Genomic DNA, 22,135 nt, shown 5'->3' with positions numbered 1-22,135 from the left:
CAACTTTTGATGTTGATTAAAAATGTATTAAAAGACATGTATTAAAATGAATTAAAAGACAATGATTGGTTTCTAGCTTCTGTGTCTCTTTCCTTTATCCTGACCATCTACAATAAATAATATTTTTAATACACGTACTTGGATAAGCATGTATTGCAATAGGGTTTCAAACATGCAAATAGAGTTTTCAGGAAGTAATATTTTTCAGAGTCACAATACATTAGATTTATTTAGGCATTATATTTTTAAGAATAATATCTCAGATCCCTTAGCTATACAAATGACATTTGTGAGATCTTGTATGAAGACACAATCGGGTAAGATTTAAAAAAAAGAGCACATTCTATATGAATCACACCACAAGTAAAACAACATCTCTTAGGATTAATGAAAAACAGTAGGCTTTAACTATTTTAAAGTTTCCCAAATCAGGCATTCAGTCAGCCAGAACTATTTTATGTAAATAAACAGGCACTCAAAAAACCTGCAGGTAAATATTTGTTTGAGAGCTCTGTATGGTGGAAGGCTTGACCACTGCTCTCAGGATTCTTAATTTGAAACTTTTAAACCATCTGTAACCAAAAAAGCAGACTTAGAGGGTGTAAGCCTAAGGATAATACAATGTGTGAATTGCATGGTGACTCATACTGTACAGTATGTCTATAATTGTACAATAATTGGCAAATGTCATGGTGTGCTTATTTCCTCTTTTATCTTTCTGACCCTCTGTTCCAGTTCTGGTCCATACCCCATACATTGGTCCTGACTGTACAGTAATTGACTAGCATATGGGCAAACAGTGTGTGATTCTATCTGTAAAGATTGCTAACACTGTGCTAATTGCGTTAAAATGACGTTGGTCAGCCCCTAAAAGATCAAGTTTATTCTTACTCAATTCTTACTGGATTCTAGTCTGAGTTTTTCCAAAGTGTAACCATGGTGAGAAACCATGGTGTCTATGACAGAGAAGGGACACAGTGTTTAAACTCAAAAAGTTTTCAACATTCAAGGTTTAGGAGTTCAAGCTAGTTCACTAATATAAATATGCATTTCAGTATTACTGAAATTAATTGCAATTCATAGGAGATCCAATATAAACAACCGTGATACTACACAAAGAAAACTATCGGAACAAACAGCTCAATTATGAAGAGAAGATTTGAAAATGGGCACCAGATAATCTTTAACTTTGGGCTTACCTCAATAAAGTCCAAATCAGTCCAAAAAAAAGTTTTTTGTCTTTTTTGATCCTAGAGCTACTCAAAAGAAGTCTGTTAAGCAAAAGTAACTTGTCGGAGGAAACAAATAAAAAATGTGCCTACTACTCAGATTTGCAGAAGCTGTACAAGAAAGTCTGTATCTCTGTCTGTGGCAGCTCCTGTCCTTAAGGTGCTAGCCTCTTATTACCATGTTGAAAACTGTCTTGCAACTTTTCAATACAATTTCAAATGATATCTTTTTTTCACATTTTTAACTACCTGTTCATGTGGTTCTCTAGTGGGAAATTGCCTTTGAAAGGGGACATTGCGGTGACTTGACTGTTACTTAAAGCTTAAGTACTTGACTGCTACTTAATTGGCATGGAACTTTGATGTCATTGTGCTCTAGAACATTTAAATGGCGTATACAAGCTAGCTGTGCATTTGTTGCTGAGTGATTCAGTTTGCTATAAATATGTTTGCCCTTTTTGCTCAGCCAGCCTAGAGGATTAGCAACTCTCCACTCCCCCTTCCAAAAAAAAAAGGTTGGGTAGATTTTTCACTGCATTTATTTTTATGGTTTGCAAACAAACAGAAGAACTCCAAAAGCCTGCAGCAGAAAAGGACACCAGTCCATTTACTCACTTCCGCTTCTTCCTGATGGAAAACTGCAGAGCACAGAATGCTGCAAGGAATTTAATCTGCTAATAAGAGCAAAGCAGATCATTGTAGTCTGATTTCTGTGCAGCTCTTGCACTGGTATTATCTCCTTCGTTAAAGTCAGATAACATTTATAAAAAATGATTATGTACAATTTTTTTTGTATTAATCAGTAAGTAGAGTGAGATAATCTCTACATTTGGTCAGCTATACAAAGTGAATTGCTCCACTATAAAAAGGACACTTTGTATTGTAAAAAATACAGTATACAATAAATATAGTTAATTTCTATTCAAAATAAGCTTTCAAAACAAGAAAGACAAGTTCAGATCTCTGAAACCTATCCTCACAAGATGACATTTTACCAGAGAAGATGATCGAATACAGCCCATGAGTTTGAATCCATCAAAATCACCTATCAAAATCAGAGTGAGGATTACATTTCTATGCACGTCCTACCAAAACAATCCAGCTTCTCTGCCAGCAAAATTATTTTCTTTTAACACCAGGCAACCTCAAACCTTGGAGAAGGGATGACCCCATTGTTTCTCTGGACAGTCACTCAAAGCCAGGCTCTTGGGTAGTGACTTGCCAACTCACAGATAGAAAAGCATCTACAATCCCTTGTGTTACAGCAATAAGGACTAGGACATGTGAAGAGCAAAATCACTGGGGAAAAAAACATTTGACCAAAAGTTTACCAGAATGTAAAAAAAACACAGAAACCCTCACCCACCTATGGTGAGTTTGCCAAATAACTCATTTTGCCCAATGAGAGATGAAGCATCTATTATGGATGTGATTTCAATTGAGAAACAACAAACTTTCTGAAGGCTGTCAGAGGCCTACTATGACCTTTCGTACAACAAAGTTTGCATTCTGGATGATGACAACTTTGAATTCCATGATGACATAGTGCACCTCCTTCATGGTGAGGGATGCTAGAATTACACCTGGCAACAGCAATCCTAGAAAAGACTGCCTTGTGAATAATATACTACAGTATATGTAAAAATCTGTATAAGGGACTGTTTAGCAGTATCACATATCAACAAGTCTCTTAGTAATTAAGTGAAAACTGAGAGATACCGTATGGTAGTTAAAGCAATGGGAGGAGCGAGAGTAATATAATTTCATGTATTCCAAAGGGTAGAATTTATGAAAATTATTTTGAAACGGCAGTAAGAGCATGCCCTTTCGACAGCAAGCCCAAAATGAGCAAAGACTATTAGATTGTCAGAAAAAAAAGCTTCCAAAAATTATACTTTAACAACACAACCCTCTGAACCCGACGTGATAATTAGGATAAGGTTCCAAGGTAATGGGTCTTAGGCTCTTCTTCTTTGCTGTATAACAGTAGTGAATACCACTTGCATTACCATGCAACTTCTTTTCTCATGTACCTAAGACCCTTTTCTGTACTGTATTTTTTAATATTCTTATGTTGTTAATTTTTTGCATAAATATTTTAAACATAATCTAAAAGCTTATCTTTTTCCCTTCTACACATCATCCCTTGGGAAAGTTTCTAGGGAATAAACAGACCAAAGAAGCATTTCAAGTGTAATCAATGGCAAATCAATAAACGCCCACTCCAAGATATGAATCAAGTACTGTAAGTGCGGGAAATGACATAATGAAGAAAGGATAGAAAACTCCACCTTTATACAAACCCACATTAATGACATTTATATAAATGTACTATATAATGTAAACAAATAAATGTACTGTGTTAAGAAAATAAATGTGTAAATAACCCTAAAGTAGATAAAATCAATAATTGAATCACGTACTTTAAACAATGTCTCAGTTGTTGAACCTTCTTCATGAGCCTAAAGAACCAATACAAAGTTAACCTGGGAAATATTGTATTAATCAAGTTTCTTGAATTTAGTTAAAACCTTTTCGATTTAATATGTCTCCTAGAGGTCTTTATAAAGTGGCTCTATAAGTACTTTACTACTGTGCTACTAGTATCCATTGTCTTCCAGTGAAGAACTTTCAAAAAGTAAATTCAAACTATGAAGTTTCAAATCTAACGAGTAACAGGTTGTAGAAATTAATACATTGTTGAGGTTTACAATATGCCCTGCTTGCAGATTTTTATTTTAATTAAACTTATTCCAGACCAATATGACAGACAGTTTAGTTTATATTACATCAAATATTGTATCTTCTTTTGTGTGGCCACAAAGTGAATTGTTCTGGCAATTAAAACATTCACATGTAAATTAAAATGGAAAATTGAACAGAAACCAGTGGGCCCTCAGAATTCTTCTAGCTGCCCACTAAGTTTGAGAATAGGATAGGCATGGGTTCTGCATTTAGCATATGAGACTTCCACATCCATCCATTTTTTAACTGCTTCTTCATGGATGTGGGTGAGCCAGAGCCTATCCCAGTAAGCAATGGACTCAAGGCAGGGAAAACCCTGGACAAGATGCCAGTCCATCTCAGGGTAGACACACAGACACATATATTCAAATCGGAGCCAATCGTCCCATTAACTTGCCAGTATACATTTGGACTTTGAGAGAAAACCAGAGCACCCTGAGGAAACCCACGTGAACACAGAAAGTACATACAAAGTCCACCATACAGCACTCCAGGTCTGGAATCACACCCAGGGCAAGGCAACAATGTTAAGCACTGAGCCACCATGCTGCCCTGTCTTTCACATCACATTTGTCAATTTTATTAGCTGTATGATCACACAGAAAAAGACATATGTGTTTCAATATGACAGAAAGAGGCACTGCTTTTGCTCTTTGAAAAGCTAAATACATAAGCTGCAGAACAGGGCAGAAATGTAAAAAAACAAGCAGATGTTTTAAACTCACACAAAACTGGATATTACAACTATACTATTCACTTTATATTTACAAGTAAAGGGTAACTAAACAACATCATCATCATAATAATAAATTACAGTATCTACATATTGTACTGTATCACTTTTCATCCCATGAGAAGAAAGGATGATATATGGTACCCTCCATCACATTACAGTGTATTTCTGAGACTGCAACAATAATTGTACTGTGGAAAGCTTTATACAAAATAAAATTCACTGCTTTTTCATAGTCTATCCCCCTTAATGGCAGCTATATTCAGTATTTACTGTAGATGGAAGATCTGAAAATAAATGTATGAATGTTGCAATAGGATGAAACATTAGAAGTACCTCTCCTTGCAATTTTGAGACTGTCAATGAGGCATTATGTAGATGCAATTAACAACAACAAAATTAAATGGTTATATAATGAACAATATAATAATTCTGAACTGCAGTTTGGCATAGTTTTTATTTTGCTTTGATTTCCCTCTACAGTGATATGTTCCTGCCTGTTCTTTTTATGCAAATCATAAACATGAAATGGCAAACTAGAGCAAACTATCAATTAAATTAACTAAGAATTGCTCATAGTTATAGTGCAGGACAAAATAGGTTCGAAGTCTAAATCAGTTCCGCTGGATCAGAATAACAAGATGATAGCTTGTAGTATTCTTAGGAGGTAGGATGAAATCTTGGGGATGAACCAAATCATGCTGTCAATTGAGGGATGAGAGCTGAAAATGACACCAAGCGACCACAGCTCTAAAGCAGCTGTGAGCTAGTTCACAGCCAAGAGGCCATTAACTGTACTGGGTCAGGAAGAAGCTCTGCACTAAGCTCTGTGGCAATAGGAGTCCTCTGGCTCAAGTGCCTTTTATAACCTTGGAGACATTCACTCTTCATTAGCACCCAAATGCCCTCAGAGAGCTGGATCCGAAAACAGGCTCTCACAGAGCAGATGACCAGCGCATCTAAGCACAAACAGGCTGAGTCAGTTAACCCATATGCATCCCTCATGCAAAATTAGTTTGCCGAGAAAGGTTAGTAGAGGGATTTCAATCCTTAGTCCTGCAGGATCCCTGTGCTTGCTGGTTTTCATTACAAATGAGCTCTCAATAACTTAACTGCCCTCATAATTATATGAATATTGTGGTTTGTTGATCCTATTGAACTGTCCATATTTTTAAAATTTGTAAAAAATTAGCCATTTTAAAATTCTGGTATAATATTTGGAGTAAATTGAAAACACTCATGTTTAGTGACTGTAAAGACATGATGTTAAACCAGACAAGTAAACCTGTATTGTTAGTAGTAGTAGTGTCTAGGACTATTGCTTAACTATTTTTGGAAAAAAATCAGAATTTTCAGTTTATATAAGAAGTGAATGTTAAAGAGTGACATTTCATACGCAGATTCTATTTTTTGAATTTCCACATACAGTAGCAGACATGACACAAGTAAAGATGAAAGATTAAAAGAAATTATCACTGGATATGTTTAGGGTTGGGTGGCATGGTGGCACAGTTGTTTATTGTGAGGCTGGGGGCGGGGGTTCAGTTCCTGGGGTGCTATCTGCATGAGTTTCTATGTTCTCCCCATGTGCACTTGTGTTTCTTCCTGGTGCTCCAGTTTCCTCCAATAGCCCGTACTGACAGGTTAATTGGCTTCTGGGAAAATTGGCCCAGGTGTACGTGTATGAGTATCTGTGTCTGTGTGATGGGCTGTCGTCCTGTCCAGGGTGTATCTTGCCTCATACCAGTTGCTCTGGCTGCCCTGTGATCCAGTCCTGGAAAAAGTGGTAACAAAATGGATGAAGGTTTAGGTTTTTTTTCTTTTGTAAGCATGTTTTCTATATCACCCATGCATCTTTGAATCAATAAGAAAAAAGGTTTGCCAGAACTACACGATTAGGTAAATCTAAAACCTATTGTCATGGCTGCTTTTACTTGAGATGGCTTTGTGTGACAGTGGAAACATTATTCAGATTTTTCAGAACAATAACCCCTTTTCAAGGAATGAATAGAAAAAAACTGAAAAATCATGAGGTATGAACACTTTGTCAGTCAAGGAAATGCTTTTGTTTTTTCTGCAATTTTGTTTGTGGAGTCCCACTATAATAAAAACAAAGTGCCCTTGGTCCATCAAGGAAGAGAAGCACCAGAAAAGAAGGATTTTTTCTTACTTGTATTCTTGTCAAAATCATATAATTAAAAAACAACCACACACCAAGTTTCATTTTTATACATTTTTATCATAAGCCAAAAACTAATTCCTTAAGTATCCCTATAAAGATCCCTTATAAAGAAGAAGCACATTTACCCAAACAACTTGTTCCTGCTGTATAACTTTTTTTCCACATTGCTGAGGTTTGTAAGTAAACCCCAAAAATTCATTTTAAATATCAGTTGACTGTAAAGAGAAAAATTTGGATCAGTGGGATAGCCCAGGTTCAATTCAAAGATTTGTCACCCAACAACTACAGTATCAAATTCATTAAGTGTCCGCTTTGAAAACCAGAGAATCAAAGAGAGAAAAAATAAGCACATCTAGATGCACGTTCAGATGATACATGTATGTAATCTTCAGATGACAATGGTCAGTGCATGAAAGGTTGACTGATAACGTGTTATTTCATTTTTTTCATTTACTGGCAAATACAAAAAACAAAAGAAAGATAAGACAGGTAACAACCTAACATTACTGCATGAATGGTCAAAGACACATATTTTAAGACATGCTATTGACTTTGGCTTTGACAAAGTGCACACAAATTACTGCAGAGAAAGCACAGCTAAAGAAATCAGTGAATGGAAACAGTCCTGTCCTCTGCAAATTCATTTTCATGATGAAACTACTTAAGTTAAAGATTTTTGTAATGGTTTTCAGCTAGAAATGCCTGCACTATATTAATTTCATCCCTTACTTTTTTCAGCCCAAAGCCCTCTGACCTGCCTTACCTGTATAAATAGAAAGAACTAATTTACCACAGAAAAATGCTCAGGGGCAAACATGTTCTGGCTAATGAAGTGTTCAGCTTGTGCATGATTAACCAGCTGGTGGGGGTGGGGCAGAAACCACAGGGCATGAAATAAGGGGAAAAAATTGATTAGCAATTTTCATTTACACAGCTAAACAAAACCTACTTTGCATATCAGCCTAAGAAGTTAACAGCAGTTTCATGTGAAGTCTTCCAAAATAAATCTGTGTTTTGTATGTTTATGTAAAAACTGTACAGTACTGTACAGTATATACTGTACAGTACATATTGTATAAGAAAGTGCCTCATGTACAACTCTGCTCCTTTAAACATCTTAAAATACACCTTAAAAAGGCAAAGGTATTTTCAATACAAGTGCTTTGTAAGATTGAAACTAATATGCTTCAGAAGATTTCATGAAGCATCCAGCAAGACTTATCAGCAGTTAAATACTGCATTTTGTCTTACAAGCTTTTTGGAAACAAAATAATTTACAGTTAAAAAAACAACCAACTTTCCACACGATTCTTGCTCATATCAGTCATGTCATTTACTGTACATTCAGATCACCATCTTACCACGTGTACTTGTGTTATGAAACTGACCTTTTGAACATAAATCTCTTCTTTTTCTTGTTAAGTAGAAAAGGTGTTGCACTTTTGTTTACAAGAAGGATACACACTATCTCCTTAAATACAAGAAAAACTAAAGCACTAACAGCATTAAAATAAATATATTGTATAGCGCTTAATGTGAAGGGATTATGTTTACCTCTGGATTTCTTTTATTGTGTAAAATTTGATAATCCTTTCAAATTACTAGTATTATTAGAAAGTACATTCAACTTTGTTTAGAATGTCCAAAATATAAAATATACTTTCACTTCGTGACAATTTGTTTTTAAAAAATGGCCACAGGATTCACACAGACCTCACTTGTCAAGAAGACAAGCATGTAGGTCAAATGGAGCTGTAAGAATTGGTCCCAAATAAGTTATTGCATTAAAGTGATACTCAAGTACTGTATTTTCATTTCTCCTTTAATTGTGGACTGATAATTACTTGACTGTACTTAAAACTCAGTTGCTGTAGTGGGACTACTAAAAACCTCAAAAATGTTCTGTCCTACTAACTAGTCTTCTGCAAAACATTTCCATGTTCTGAAAGCATACACAGGCACTGTCTGTTAGAAAGGAAGCGTAATTACATCATATACTTGAAAGATTTGTTTTCAGTTGCAAATTTATTTTTCAAACTTCTCCATTCAGCAAAAATAAAAAAAATAGTTCAACATGTTCTATGAGTGCAGCAAACTACTTCTATACCATGGGTTTCACATTAAAAAAAAATATTATTGACCAAATGAACCTTAAATGACTCTATAGTACATGGGTAGCCTTAGAAGTCTTACTATTAGAGCATGCACAACTTGCACAACTTAGTAGGAGGTACTGTAAGTATCCCTTGATCCCTGGTGACAAGTGACATGAAGCAAAAAGAGTCTATTTTCCATAAGAAACTCCAACTGCACAATCAACTGTACATTAACTTATTATGTCATTTAAAAAAACATATATATATTCCTTAGTTTTTTAGTGCTGCTTTTTCATTTATGATCTTTTCAACAGACAACAGGATTCTCTCTTCATATCAACTTAACAAGCTCATAGTTTTACATAAAATTAAAAAAAATGGTTGTTACACACTTGAACATTTCAGTTTCTTGGAAAATAAAGCTTTCTATAGAAAGAAATGTGTAATAAAACATTTGAAGTAGAGATGCTTTTAGCTGAGATGTTAACAATCGATCAGTGGTAGAACATCATGCAATTAACTTAGAGAAAAGCTTTATCATTTTCTCATTAGGTTAATGCCAAAGAGAGAAACCAGCACTCGAATGAATGTTATCACCTGAAGCAGAGTTTGATCCACTAGGAAAATCATCTGCGAGAAATTAATATATTTTGGTTGACAAAATAAGAAATATTAAGAGGTGTATGCATAACAAAAGGAGCTGGGTGTTCTTAATGATTACGAAGTTCCACAATTTTATGGTATGATCCCATTTAAATAATGTGATTGCATTTAGTCGTCACATTACAGCAAACACTTTGTAGAACTGAAATAGTCCAAAGAAGAAATGCCCTATCAGTGGAGGAAAGTGTTTCAGAAGTGGATGAGGTTTGGTGGGATCTGATCAAAGTTTTCCAAACACTTCAAATAATGTCTAACCCAGCAAGCAACTTATAAAGCAAAATAAAGTGCATGAAATGAAGTAGAGAAGAACTAGGTAGTGTACACTCTCCATGAAGAAGTCATTCTGTATGGAGCAAATTAATTAGTCATACCACAAATGGTTATTTGTCAAGAGGCATAGTAACTAGGAAAGCTTCCAGGCTTTCAATTTTCCATCTTCTTGCATGGTAATGGCTGGAACAGGTAAATCTTTGGCAACATTTGGCAGTGTGACTATTAAAACATGCTAAAAACAAACTAAACAAATAAAGCAGTCCACAATATGTCCATGTGAGTATAATTGTCTGCTTAGGTTACAAAGCCTTTCCCCAATAACTGCCTTGCATGGTACAACACAATCAATCATTGCTGAATGAACCGTGAGCTTCAGAAACACAAAAAGACAAAAAAACAAACTCAATTTCCCTTTGACTGCACTCACTCTCTATTTGCCTCCCTCACTGATAAAAAGACAAACAAACCCAACACTTCAGCTCAATTTAAAAAGCCACTTTGATAGAGCTACAGTTTGAAAGATGGTACCTGCAAATCACATGAAAATTTACACCAAATTAGCAGCAGCAATCTTACCTGCAGTGAAGTGAGACACAAACTCTGCCAGGTTTCCACAGCATTTGGTGGAAGGATGTGCTGCTGGAAATTGACAGGCTATGGTGTGCGGAGGAGACCAAACTTCTAAGTAGCCCAGAGTGTACACAACTCAAAATTTAATTTTCTGCAAGATTACACACAATAATTACTAGCTTTATAAACTTCATAACCAATGGCTTCCAATTAAAAGATCTATAAGAATTGATCTGTTAATACTTTAAAACAAGGTATAATACAACACTCTGAAGTGTTGGGATGGGGGGGTTGTTCTGCCTCTTATGGGGGATAGAGAGGTCATTTTCATCAGTTTTTAATAATTTGAGATGCATGGAGATGTATTAAATCCTGCTGCAGAAAGACACCAGGAGCCACATGTACAGTGGAGTCTAATAAGATTGGACAATTACTCCAAGGACTGATCATGGCCTGTGAATGTTAAAGGTAAGTCCTAGAGCAAAATACTGTATAACACATATTGCTTGATTCAGATAATGCTTCTTGTAGAGGCAACTGATGTTTGCACAGTTCAAATGTTTCATTTTCAAACCATTTCTTATCATTGTTCTCTGACGACAGCCTAAGTGGCACTTAATAGAGGGGTCAAGGAAAGAACATTGTGTCTTGGGATATATACTGAACTGTATGCACGCACAAGTATAATTTTTGTATACAATATACGTATAACATATAAAGCTGTATAGGAGTCTTAACAATGTTTATTTTGATTGGTGTCCCCTTACCATAAAAGGAGCTTTAAGACCTTTTTAGGACCTTGTAAGATGGTCCTAAACACTTTAAATTCTAAAATAAAAAACACCAACACTATAACATTATATTTCTATCAATGAAATTGTTAAAGTGGAGTTTTAACAGATTTTAGCAAGATAAGCAGACCCAAACTAACTCAAGACCATATGGCCAATCAATTTCATACCTACAATTTCCCTTCAAATTCCATTTGTCAACCCATGTTATTAATTTTATTGTCTAAAAGAGGATATAGCAAGGAAGACACGCTATAGGAGTAGAGAGAGGTGAATAGAAAGACAATAGACTCATCTTTCTACTGGATTCCTCTTTGTCAAACCAAAAAGTACTAGATAGTGGACATTGAACAGACATCCATATTTAACATACACTGTAGCCATACATGTATTTGTATTTATAACCCCCTTTTCATCTTAATCATTGCATGTTGTTAATTGTCTGGATTATCTCCAGCCAAACTGCCTCTTAAAGAAACAACTTCAATCTACAGCACCTTTAAGCACATATTGACACTATTTTTTGAATGACTGAAGAAGAAACCAAAAAAAAAACAGAGTCTACACCTTTCTGTTTACAATCTCATTGGTATATACTGTATAGAAATAATGTTTAACATGGCATCATATAGTAATTGTAGTTGTTTCTATTTACAGTTTTTAGAGCTCTGACAACAATGAATACATAATCAATTAAACTCATCATATTAACTGTCACTAAAAAATTGCACACCACCTTTTTAATTATATAAAATAATTATGAAGTTATTTTATTAGTTCAGTAGTTAGGACAGATCCTAATACATGGAAGAGTGAATTTGGCGTAGTACACCTAGCTGAAGGAGGATTGCAAAGATTGAAGGGAATTGCTGCAGAGGTGGTGGTGAGAGAGGTAAGAGAGAGATACACTATGGGAAGTCCCAGGTAAGAGACTGACTGTATATACAGTACCTAGGTGAGAGGAAGTGTTCAAGATTAGGATCAGGCCTTCTTCCTGAATATCTGTTATAACTTTAACCCATTAATTTAATGGGATACTGTATGGAAGGCAGCATTTCCAATAAATAACCAATTGCTGAAATGTTACAGCCCCAAATGAAAATCATTGCAATGTTAAATTAATGTAAATCTAATGTAATGCAAATTAATGTGTAAGAAACTTTTAATATTTACCATGGTAATTACCCCCCTTTTTTTGCATTTGGTGTGGCCCTTTTAATTTAAATACAGAATTAAATTAAAACCTTGTATATTTACTCTATCAGGTTTGTTAATCAAACAGAAGATTTGGTCCTCTAAATGTAGAAACGCAGCCCTCATGTTATCTTATTCAAAATTCAGTCTTGAAGAACCTAGTATCTGTTGTTCTTGTCAATTACTATACAGCAGCTAAGACCTACAGTACAAAAAGCTGTTCATCAGCTCTTGAAACTGTGACAGAATTGTAGTAGATAGCTCTATTAAAAAGCCTTGAGACAAGGTGTCATAATTGGAATAGTGATGTTCCTAATGAAGGAGTGATAAGTTATAAATGTCACAGATGTCATATGTTTTTGGTGTATATTCCTCTACTATATACAGTATACTGATTGAAAAAGAAATTCAACATTTTCTGGAATGAGAATACTATAGTTATACTGTAGCTTATGTACTTTCACAAAAAGTTGTCAATTTGTTTTAAGCTCTATGACCAGCAATACTGCTTGTGCAGTCAGGCATTGCCAACCACATGAATCTCGTTAGGTGCACTTTTACCCAATGAGGTCTAGGTGGAACTAGGTCTAGGTCACTTTTACAAAAGCCTTAATTCAAAGCTTGCAAGCACTGCAAGAAAAAGGCCACACTTAGTCGGTCTGTTGTGCATTCCATAATGCCTCGGATGTCACCAGAAGCAAGGGAGAGGGCCATTGGCAGGCATGTCACCTGCCAGTGTTGCCAGACACTATGGAGTAAGCCGCTTCAATGTATCCCAACTGCAGAGAAGGTTTCAGCAGACCAGCAGGACAGATGACCGTCCAAGATCCGGTCATCCTTGAGTGACAACACCAGAGCAGGACCAACACATCAGACTGGTCAATCTGAGAGATCATTTCAGATCTCCCACCCATACTACTGCTGAAACTGCCGGCAGACACAATGCCTGCATCAGTGACAGGACAGTGAGGCTCCATGCTGTTGGCCTTAGAGCAAGGCGACCTGTCAGAGGCCCTCTGCTCACACCTCTTAGACGTCACACCTGACTGGCTTGGGTCAGACAGTGGCATCAGGTCCTCTTCACAGATGAGTCACTATTCAGCCTGCTCCACGCAGACAGGAGGGCCAGAGTGTGGAGGAGGTGTTGCATTTCTTTTTTCCATCAGTATATAATGCAAGTCATGGTGCGAGTTATGGGGGAGCCAGGGGGAGCTTAGCTCCCCTGAAGAGACCATTTGGGAAATTTGGGGGGTCTCTTTATAAATCTCTGTCAATTTATAAAATGTCCTATTTATACGTGTCTTTTTTTCTGGTATAGACTACATTTATGTTTCTGTTTTGAGCATGTTGTTGCCATAGAAATAACTAAGCAACTTAATACAATTACTGATCAAGGCCACGGCAGCGCCTACGAAAGTAGGCAACATTTCTTCTTTAGATTTCACCTGACAAGCAGACAAACTAACAAGTCACTCTTGGTTAAGTTTTCTAAAAAAAAAGGCACGCAGTGAATTTGCAGAGAAAATTTCCATTGACAGTCTTCTATATACAGTATGTTACTGAAAAGTGACAATAATGCCCAAGAGAAAACAAGGAACTTTACTTGCTAATTTTGGGTTCACAAAACAGCCAAAACTGGGCGATCTGACTGTTGCTGCTAGTAAAAAGTAAAATTATCGGTATCTGTATCGGCCACAACAAGCTGTTAATTATCGGTTATTGTTATTGGCCCAGATTTTCCATATCGGTACATCCCTTAAACAGACATGCTGGATTAGACAAGATATCTATAAAACTAGCACATTTCTTTAAGTGATATGTACTGTATTTGTGTAATAGAACTCTTTGTAACTGAGGCATATCATATTATATCAATTGTACATACTGCAATATCATCACGTTCTATGATGGGGATCAATATCAGGAAGACTATGACCTGTTCATACTTTTTACTCTTAAGTACTCTTTCACCTATACTATTGTTGCAGTTAGCACTTTTGGATAATTTTCTGCTTGAAACCAATATTTTTTACAATGGATAAAGATTATATATTAAATTTTAATTGGAATTTTTGTTTGTTATCAAAGAACTATGCAATTATAATTCCTTGACAAATATGTTCATGGCAAAACAATCAAATGTGAAGAAAAAGAGGGTTAAGTCAATCACAAAGTTTAAAATAAACTGCTATACAAACAGAAAAACTAAAGGAAGCAATTAATAAGTTAATTTAACACTAAACAATAGATATAAACAGAGGTCCAGTTTGTTAAATCTTTACATTAGAATGCTGAAGTTAACCAAACTGTAAATATTAAGTATTCACAGTTTCACTATGCACTATATACACTGACAAGTATACTAAATGACATAAATTCTTTGCTTTATGTAATTTTCAGGAGTCATCTTCTTATGATGTTAGATTAAGTATTTTATGTAACGTCACTAACTTTATAAAATTAAAGAGAAATATTCGTATTACTAGACCAATAATTTAAATATCTAAAAATAAGTACCTAAAATGAAATTCGGTATGTTATATGCAGGTAATTAAATGTGAAATGCATGCTAATTGTCAAATCTATTTGCTTCTAATGCATTGTTTGTTGTTTTTAGTTAATGTATTCTACTGTAGATATTTTCTGTATCCACTCAGAACACTTATTTGCTAATTCTGGTCCTGTTTAATGTGTACAAGTAGTTCATGAATAGGTTTCTATGCAGAAAGTTTAATTAAATGGACTTGTGTTTCCAGAAAACTTGTGTTTTTGTGTCTTCTCACAAAAAAAATCTGTGTACAAATATATCTCAAAAAGCAGCCAACTACAGATTTAAAAAAACTAAAGGATGATTGGTTGTTTTATAAAACAGTTTAAAATTGATATTACTCAAATATATACTGTCTTAAAATTATATTGTTTTAATTTTTTGTTATTCATGACCACCAGATTCACTATATTATAAAGAGATAACTGACTAGATTGAAATAGAACCTGATTATTTTGCTGCCAGCACTTCAAACATACTGTACCTACACTCAAATAAACACAGTACAAGATACAAATAAACAGTACAAGATGGAGCAGAAGTCAGAACTTCTACCAGCATAATGAACCAGCAATTCGTAATTCTCAAGGCAAATAAAATATATCTTTCAAAAAGTTAACCTAGAACACAATTTTATGCAAAGAGGATAATAATGACACATGGAACCTTAGTTGTTCCTCTGGGTATCCAATGGAAAGAATAAAATACATTTTAAAATACTGTTTTAATGTACAGTAGGAGGACAGTGCACAAATGTAAAACAATCACATTGATGGAAGTATGTAGATGTAAATAAGTTTCATAATGACATAAGTTTAAGGACTGGAAATATTCATCTAAATAATCAAAACTAAATTTGCAGTATACATTATTATTAGAAGAAAGATAATGTGAAGTGGTATCCACTAGTAAAACACTTGATATGTCTTTCCTTTCCTACCCTCCCAAATGTAGCATTGTTCTCCTGTTCACTGCAGAAAAAACACAAGCTGCTTGGAAAATATCAATGAAATAGATTTTATTTTGACTATATCCTCAATGATTAATTTCAGCCAATATTTCTACTGTTAGAATGTTGCTACTCATTGACTTAGCTAAAAATAATGCAACTAAAATATCTGACCACATAAAAGGGTTCAAGGAGTGGCACAGTGACACAGCCTCGCAATGCAGGGGTCCTAGATTCAATTCCGGATCTGGGGTTCTATTTTTGTGGAGTGCGTATGTTCTCTCTTTGTTCTTGTGGGTTTCCTCCAGGTGCTCTGGTTTCCTCCCACAGTCCAAAAACCTATTGGTAGGATAACTGACTTCTAGGAAAACTGGTCAGTGTGAGTGTGTGCATGTCTGTGGTTGTGTCAATCTGCCCTCCCTGTCAGTCTTCCTCGATAGACTGGAGTCCTGTCCAAGCTTTATCCTGCCTTGCAACCATTGCTTCCCAGAATAGGCTGTGGCTCCTCACACCCCTGAATTGAAAGAAGTGAGTAGAGAATGAATGGATTGATAAAAGAGAAATGTATGTCTTCAATGAAAGGGATGACCTATTCTTCAGGCTAAGTTGTTTTCTCAAAATATTCATAAAGCAGGCCCTAGAAGATGAAGAAAGGTATGTGATATGTGACTTGAGACTCCTCATATCTTTCACTCACAATTTCCTAGACTAAGATTTTGAACATGCCTGTGCTTTTGGTATGTAAAAAATGAAGGACCAATTGCAAGTACTGTAACTCCAAAGCAGCAGTTGTTTATTCACAACATCAAAGTCTCTGTAAGTTTAAACCTACTGTATGTGTCTGCTCTAAAACCAGTTGGTGACAGAAAGGATAAAGTATGCAAAATGAAAGGAATGGCAGATACTAAACAAAATGCAGTCTCATCCATGAAGCATGGGCAGGACACAAGGCGACCTTTGGAACTGGCTCACTCATCTTTATTGATGCTGTAACTAATGATTGCAGGAGCATAATGAATTGAAAGTTACCGGAAAACATTTTGTCTGCTTATGTACAGTAGAATAAACTGCTTCCATACCTCTTGGGTGGTATTTCACTATGTAGCATGACAATAACGAAAATATAATACCAGTTCTACCAAGGAGAAAAAAAATTGGAAAAGTCTCTCAAATTGGCTAGATAAGTCAATCTCCAGATTTAAATCTAATGGAACAAGCTTTTTACATAAGAAAAACATGAAATGAGAATATGCCAAGAATGGACAGGAACTCAAATGGCTGGAGGAAATGGGCAGAGTACTGTATGACAGACATCATACAGTTGCTTCAACTGTATGATGATATGCAACAAACTGCTGACATTTACTGTACTTGAATATGTCTCAATACTTTCACACCTGAAATCACTAGATAGAACAAATATGTTCTAATACAGTATGTCCATATGATTAAATGTATGGAAGGAATTACTCCAAAATAAAATTAAAGTACAATTAAACTGAACTTATCATTCACATGAATCAGATATACAAATGCCTTGACTGTAACATAATAATGAGGTCTTTAACTTTGTTGTCCCAATACTTATGGAGTGCAAAGAACATCATAAAGGAGAAATATATTTGTAAATAAGGAGAAAAGTTGCAGCTTGTGTCATTTATTTGCCAAATAGGGACTCCACTTGAACTGCTAACAAAACTAGCTCTACAAAACAAAAGCAAACTCAAACACATTTTCAGTTTTTAAAATTATACCAAATCATCATCATCATCATCATCATCATATTATTATTATTATTATGTATCTGAATGCCCTGTGGTGGACTGGTGTCCTTTCCAGGGTGTATCTTGCCTTGTTCTCATTGCAAGCAGCTAGAAAATGAATGAATAGTGTTTAAATGTTTTATATATTGGCTATTGGTTATTTCTGTATCCAGTCTAGACAGATGTTAGGACACGTCTGGTCTTGTTTTATGTCCAAATGATAAATGGGTTTCTGCAGAGAAAGTTAAACAAAAGGACATGCATTTACTGGAAAGCCTTCTCACATACCTATAAAACTTGTGTGTATAAATATATGCAACCTAAAAATGTACATTGGATAAACTAAATGACAATCAGCTGACCTTTTTGGAGAACATTTTTGAAATATTCAAATTATTAGCAAAGCATTTACAGTTACCCAGTACTTCAGCAGAATTAATCAGACTGCTAAAGACATCACCATCTGTTAAGTAAGTCAGTGTTATGGAACAAATGTCTCCCGCATATAAAGGATCAAAAATGGATCTTCAAATTAGGTACTTTGGAACATACTGGAATAAATATTCTATTGTGATATTATCATGGCATCAAGCACAGAACATTTTTAACTCCATTGTTCTCATTCCTTTCTATGCAGATGAATATGGACTTTGTCCAAAAATTCAAGTTATGGTTTTAATCATGGTTTAAAATCCATGGTGTTAATCATTTAAACCATGTGAACAACAAAAATCCACATTCCTAATTGTTCCTATATTAATAGTGATTACATGTTCTTAAAACACACCATTACCCTGAAATTCATCCCTTCTTTAACATGTGCCAGTTTCACTTGTCAAAGTTTGGGTGAAACCGCTGTTTCAATTGTACAGTATGTGCAGAATGGAGTAGATGGTTCTGCCTTTCAGTTGCACGAAGAGCTAATAAATATTGATATGCCTATAATTCAAAAGAAAAAAATGTATTTTATTGTAAGATACTTAAGTATTAAAAAAAAACACTCATCAAAAGTCAAACATTATTGTGCCATTTGCAGGGATGCTTAGCTTAGCTCCAGCCGACATACAGTATGAATTAAATAACAAAGGTTGCTGGTCCAGTTGCTTATTAATCATATTAGATGACAAAATATGTATATTGTAATTTTAATACTCAGATAAAGCGAAAAATAGATATTGTATTCATTCAAACAAAGAATATGAAAAACTGGACAACTACTGCATTAAGTCTGAATCTGCTTTTCGCCTCCTCATTGGGTGAGAAACGAAATCCTTTGAAAATTTCAGGAGGGATTGCCTACACTTCCACTGACCTGTGCTCAGCCCTCTTATCAACATCCATAGCATGCACACTCTGTAGGAATAGCCTACATTACCTGAGAGTACTACAGCTGTAAATTCATTTCACCAAAGGGGTTTCATGAGTTACATCTTTATGACTTTAATATTCAAAGATATATAAATTAGAACTAGTTTTCAGTCGTTTTTTGGCAATGACACAATGTCAATCAGTTAATTGGAATAAACAAAAATAACCTTATACAGTAGGTTTCTTAATCACTTCTTAATACTGAATTCCGGAAGTGATTCTTTGATACATGTAGCTAAGCGATTCAATACAATGTTATGCAAATGGAGACTGATCTTATATCAAGGAGATGCAACAGTTCGAAGCAATATTTTCCGAATACAAAGTAGCTTAATCCAAACAAAAGTTTGACGTTTTAAGTCGATTTCACTGATAAACTGTACAGGGAAGTTAAGTACTTTCACTGAAGGCATATAAACACTCTAAACATATTCCTTATATTTTTGGAACATTTGAAGAACTATAGGAGTGAAACCAGGACAGACAAGATAAATAAAAAAAGCAATGTGAAATAAAAACTCTTCAATCTGATGGATACTCTAGGGCACCAGTGTTTAACAACAAGAAAACATTTACACTTCAAATATTGCAGTGATTTGCTGAGAAAAATGAACCGTGTATCTGAAGTAAATATTTAATAGAATAGAAACGCATACAGCTGTACTTCTGACAATCTTGAAGGTGCCAATTCATAGTTTCCTGAACATCCAAAGAAAAAGACCCTTGCACCTTTAAAGTGGGTATGCTATAGTTGCACTTGATCCTTAAAGTAATTCCCATTAAAAATAATTTCATGTCTGATTGCTCTGGTAGGACCACTCATTTGTATTGTTTACAACAAGCCAATGAACTCAGCAGTTTGTGGCAGCTGAAGCCATGGTTACCGGTTTTAGCATGCACTAGTAAAATGGAATGCAGAATTCCCTTGTTTATTAATGAGGAGCAGTCTTGGATTATCTACTGTATCATGGAGAGGAGGTCTTAGGAAAGAGAACATTTCTTAAGTACAATACAGTATATAACAGCAACCTGTATTCAACAAAGGTAAATCCCTATTCTGAACAGTGATTAGAACTACCAATATAAATAACCACCTTACCTCCTAAGATTATTATTAATTACTGTACTACAATAATTTTCAGATCATTACAAAAGACAACAGGATCAGTCTGTATCCTAATGGCTGTTCCTAACTGTTTTGGAGAAGCAAAATTCCTGCAAATGCTCTGCAAAAGCACAATATGCAGAAACAAAATCGTCACATTTACCTTAATAACTCACACTTTTAAAAAGTTGCCAAAGGTAAACTGAAACCAAGATTATTATTTATACAAGATTAGAAGAGTTAGTAAGGTACAAAGGAAAAATTACCATCTAACAATTAAAAATGTCAAAAAAGTACACAAATTTAAAGAGCAGCTATTATTCTTAAAATATTTCCTTGCTAATTATACTGTAAAGCTAAAGTGAAATAAACTAGATTTTTGAAATATATACAGTATATTAGCTAAATATTAAAATATTTGCTTAAAATAAAGAAAACTACATTAATCTGTTCGGTTAAACAGGAAACCTTTTGAAATTATTTTTCATGTAAGCATTTTGTAACTTTTCTAAATCAACACAACAATGTACACTGCATGCATTCCTGGACTCACAATTCACACAAGAGAACTACTTATGTGTAAACAATATCACCATTTACAAGATAGTTAAAGGAAAAAATACACTTGACTGTGGAGGGTCACACTGACTACAACAGACAAAAAGTTTGGCATCTGCCTTAAAAGAAAGAGAGCACATTCTATTGTTCAAATTCTTTGTCAGGAAACACAAAGATTGCACAGAAAATCACATTATTTCACATTACATCAGACGAGAGGTATCTTTTCCCCTGGCAGGTCAGTGTCAAGCAGCACGTTTACAAAACCCTACCATCACCAGACGAGTCTAAATGTACAGTACTTACACAGGTTCCTGGTTTCTTCCAAGAGTTTTGGTGCAGTTTCAAGGACAAACGTTTGCCAGTGTTTTTTTCCCCCCTTTAGTGCAGCTACGCAACTACACGCAGCACTTCCTCTACTGCTCTGATCGCGATCTGAATTTTTTCACAAAATCATTAAGGAGGACAGATCTTGGCAACTCTTGATCCTATAAAAAGGGCTACTACGCTTACTGGGCAGTTGCTCCGTGCTTGTGTACTAGTACACAGCACCAGCTAGGCTCCTATTGCAACCCTGCAGAAAAGAAAAAGCTTTACTGAAAAGCAAGAGCATCACATTTCAAGGAAGCCAGAGCCAGACCCTGGAATGGAAGCTGACTTTCACATGCGTGTGTCTGAACTATTCACTTTATAGTCCGAAAAGCTCTCTCTCCTCATATACAACATAGTAGCACTGAAGTACAGGGCATACAAATACTGTTTGCATTCCCCTTTAATGTTTATGTGCTTTTCTGTTTTTTCATGCTATAAACAGAAACAGAAGATACCATATAAATTGCACATTCCCATGAGAGACAAATCAGCTTCATCACTGGCCTTGGAACACTCCTTAACAGAAAAATAAGCTAAAACTCTTCAGTGTTTTTTTCTTCTAAAAATAATAGGAAGCATCTCTTCTTAATTTCATAACTTACACATAAACAATTTTTGCCTTCTGATCTGATGTTTTGCTTGGTTATTTTTCATGGTAGTGAGAACACATGGTTTTTCCAAAACTGGTTTAGTTTACTGTATATGAAGCATCATAATCTTTTCTATGACAAACACTTAAATGTAGTCATTTGGTACTGTATCAATGCAGTGCAGAGATCAATAAAGATGAATGTAACAAACTCAGACTTTCACAATACCACGTCCATATAATACACCCTAGGCAGCACAATTAACGTTTAATTTTTCCATAAGTCTTCCCCACTGTCTTGAACAATGTCCATGATGTAATAGCTATACTGTATATACCCTTTATCTGTGTTAAAACATTTTAGTTTATGAAATAATTGCTGATTAAAAATATAGAGACACCCAGAG

At 35.1% G+C, this 22,135-nt stretch overlaps 1 protein-coding gene across 2 annotated transcripts in view; it reads right to left on the bottom strand.

Annotated features, from left to right (window-relative positions):
• esrrga (estrogen-related receptor gamma a) overlaps window positions 1-21,304 on the bottom strand; it is a 247,600-nt gene extending 226,296 nt beyond the window's left edge. The window contains exon 1 of one of the 2 annotated variants that reach the window (XM_088932967.1): window positions 21,074-21,304. The gene's annotated coding sequence lies outside the window, so the exon portion shown is untranslated. The remainder of the gene's footprint in view (window positions 1-21,073) is intronic. The other variant, XM_088932948.1, reaches the window with a different exon arrangement.
• Between the last annotated feature and the right edge of the window lie 831 nt (window positions 21,305-22,135).

Source organism: Atractosteus spatula, chromosome 2, assembly GCF_055471065.1.
Source record: "Atractosteus spatula isolate fAtrSpa1 chromosome 2, fAtrSpa1.hap1, whole genome shotgun sequence".
Classification (NCBI taxonomy): domain Eukaryota; kingdom Metazoa; phylum Chordata; class Actinopteri; order Semionotiformes; family Lepisosteidae; genus Atractosteus; species Atractosteus spatula.
This window is presented reverse-complemented; position numbering and strand designations above follow the sequence as displayed.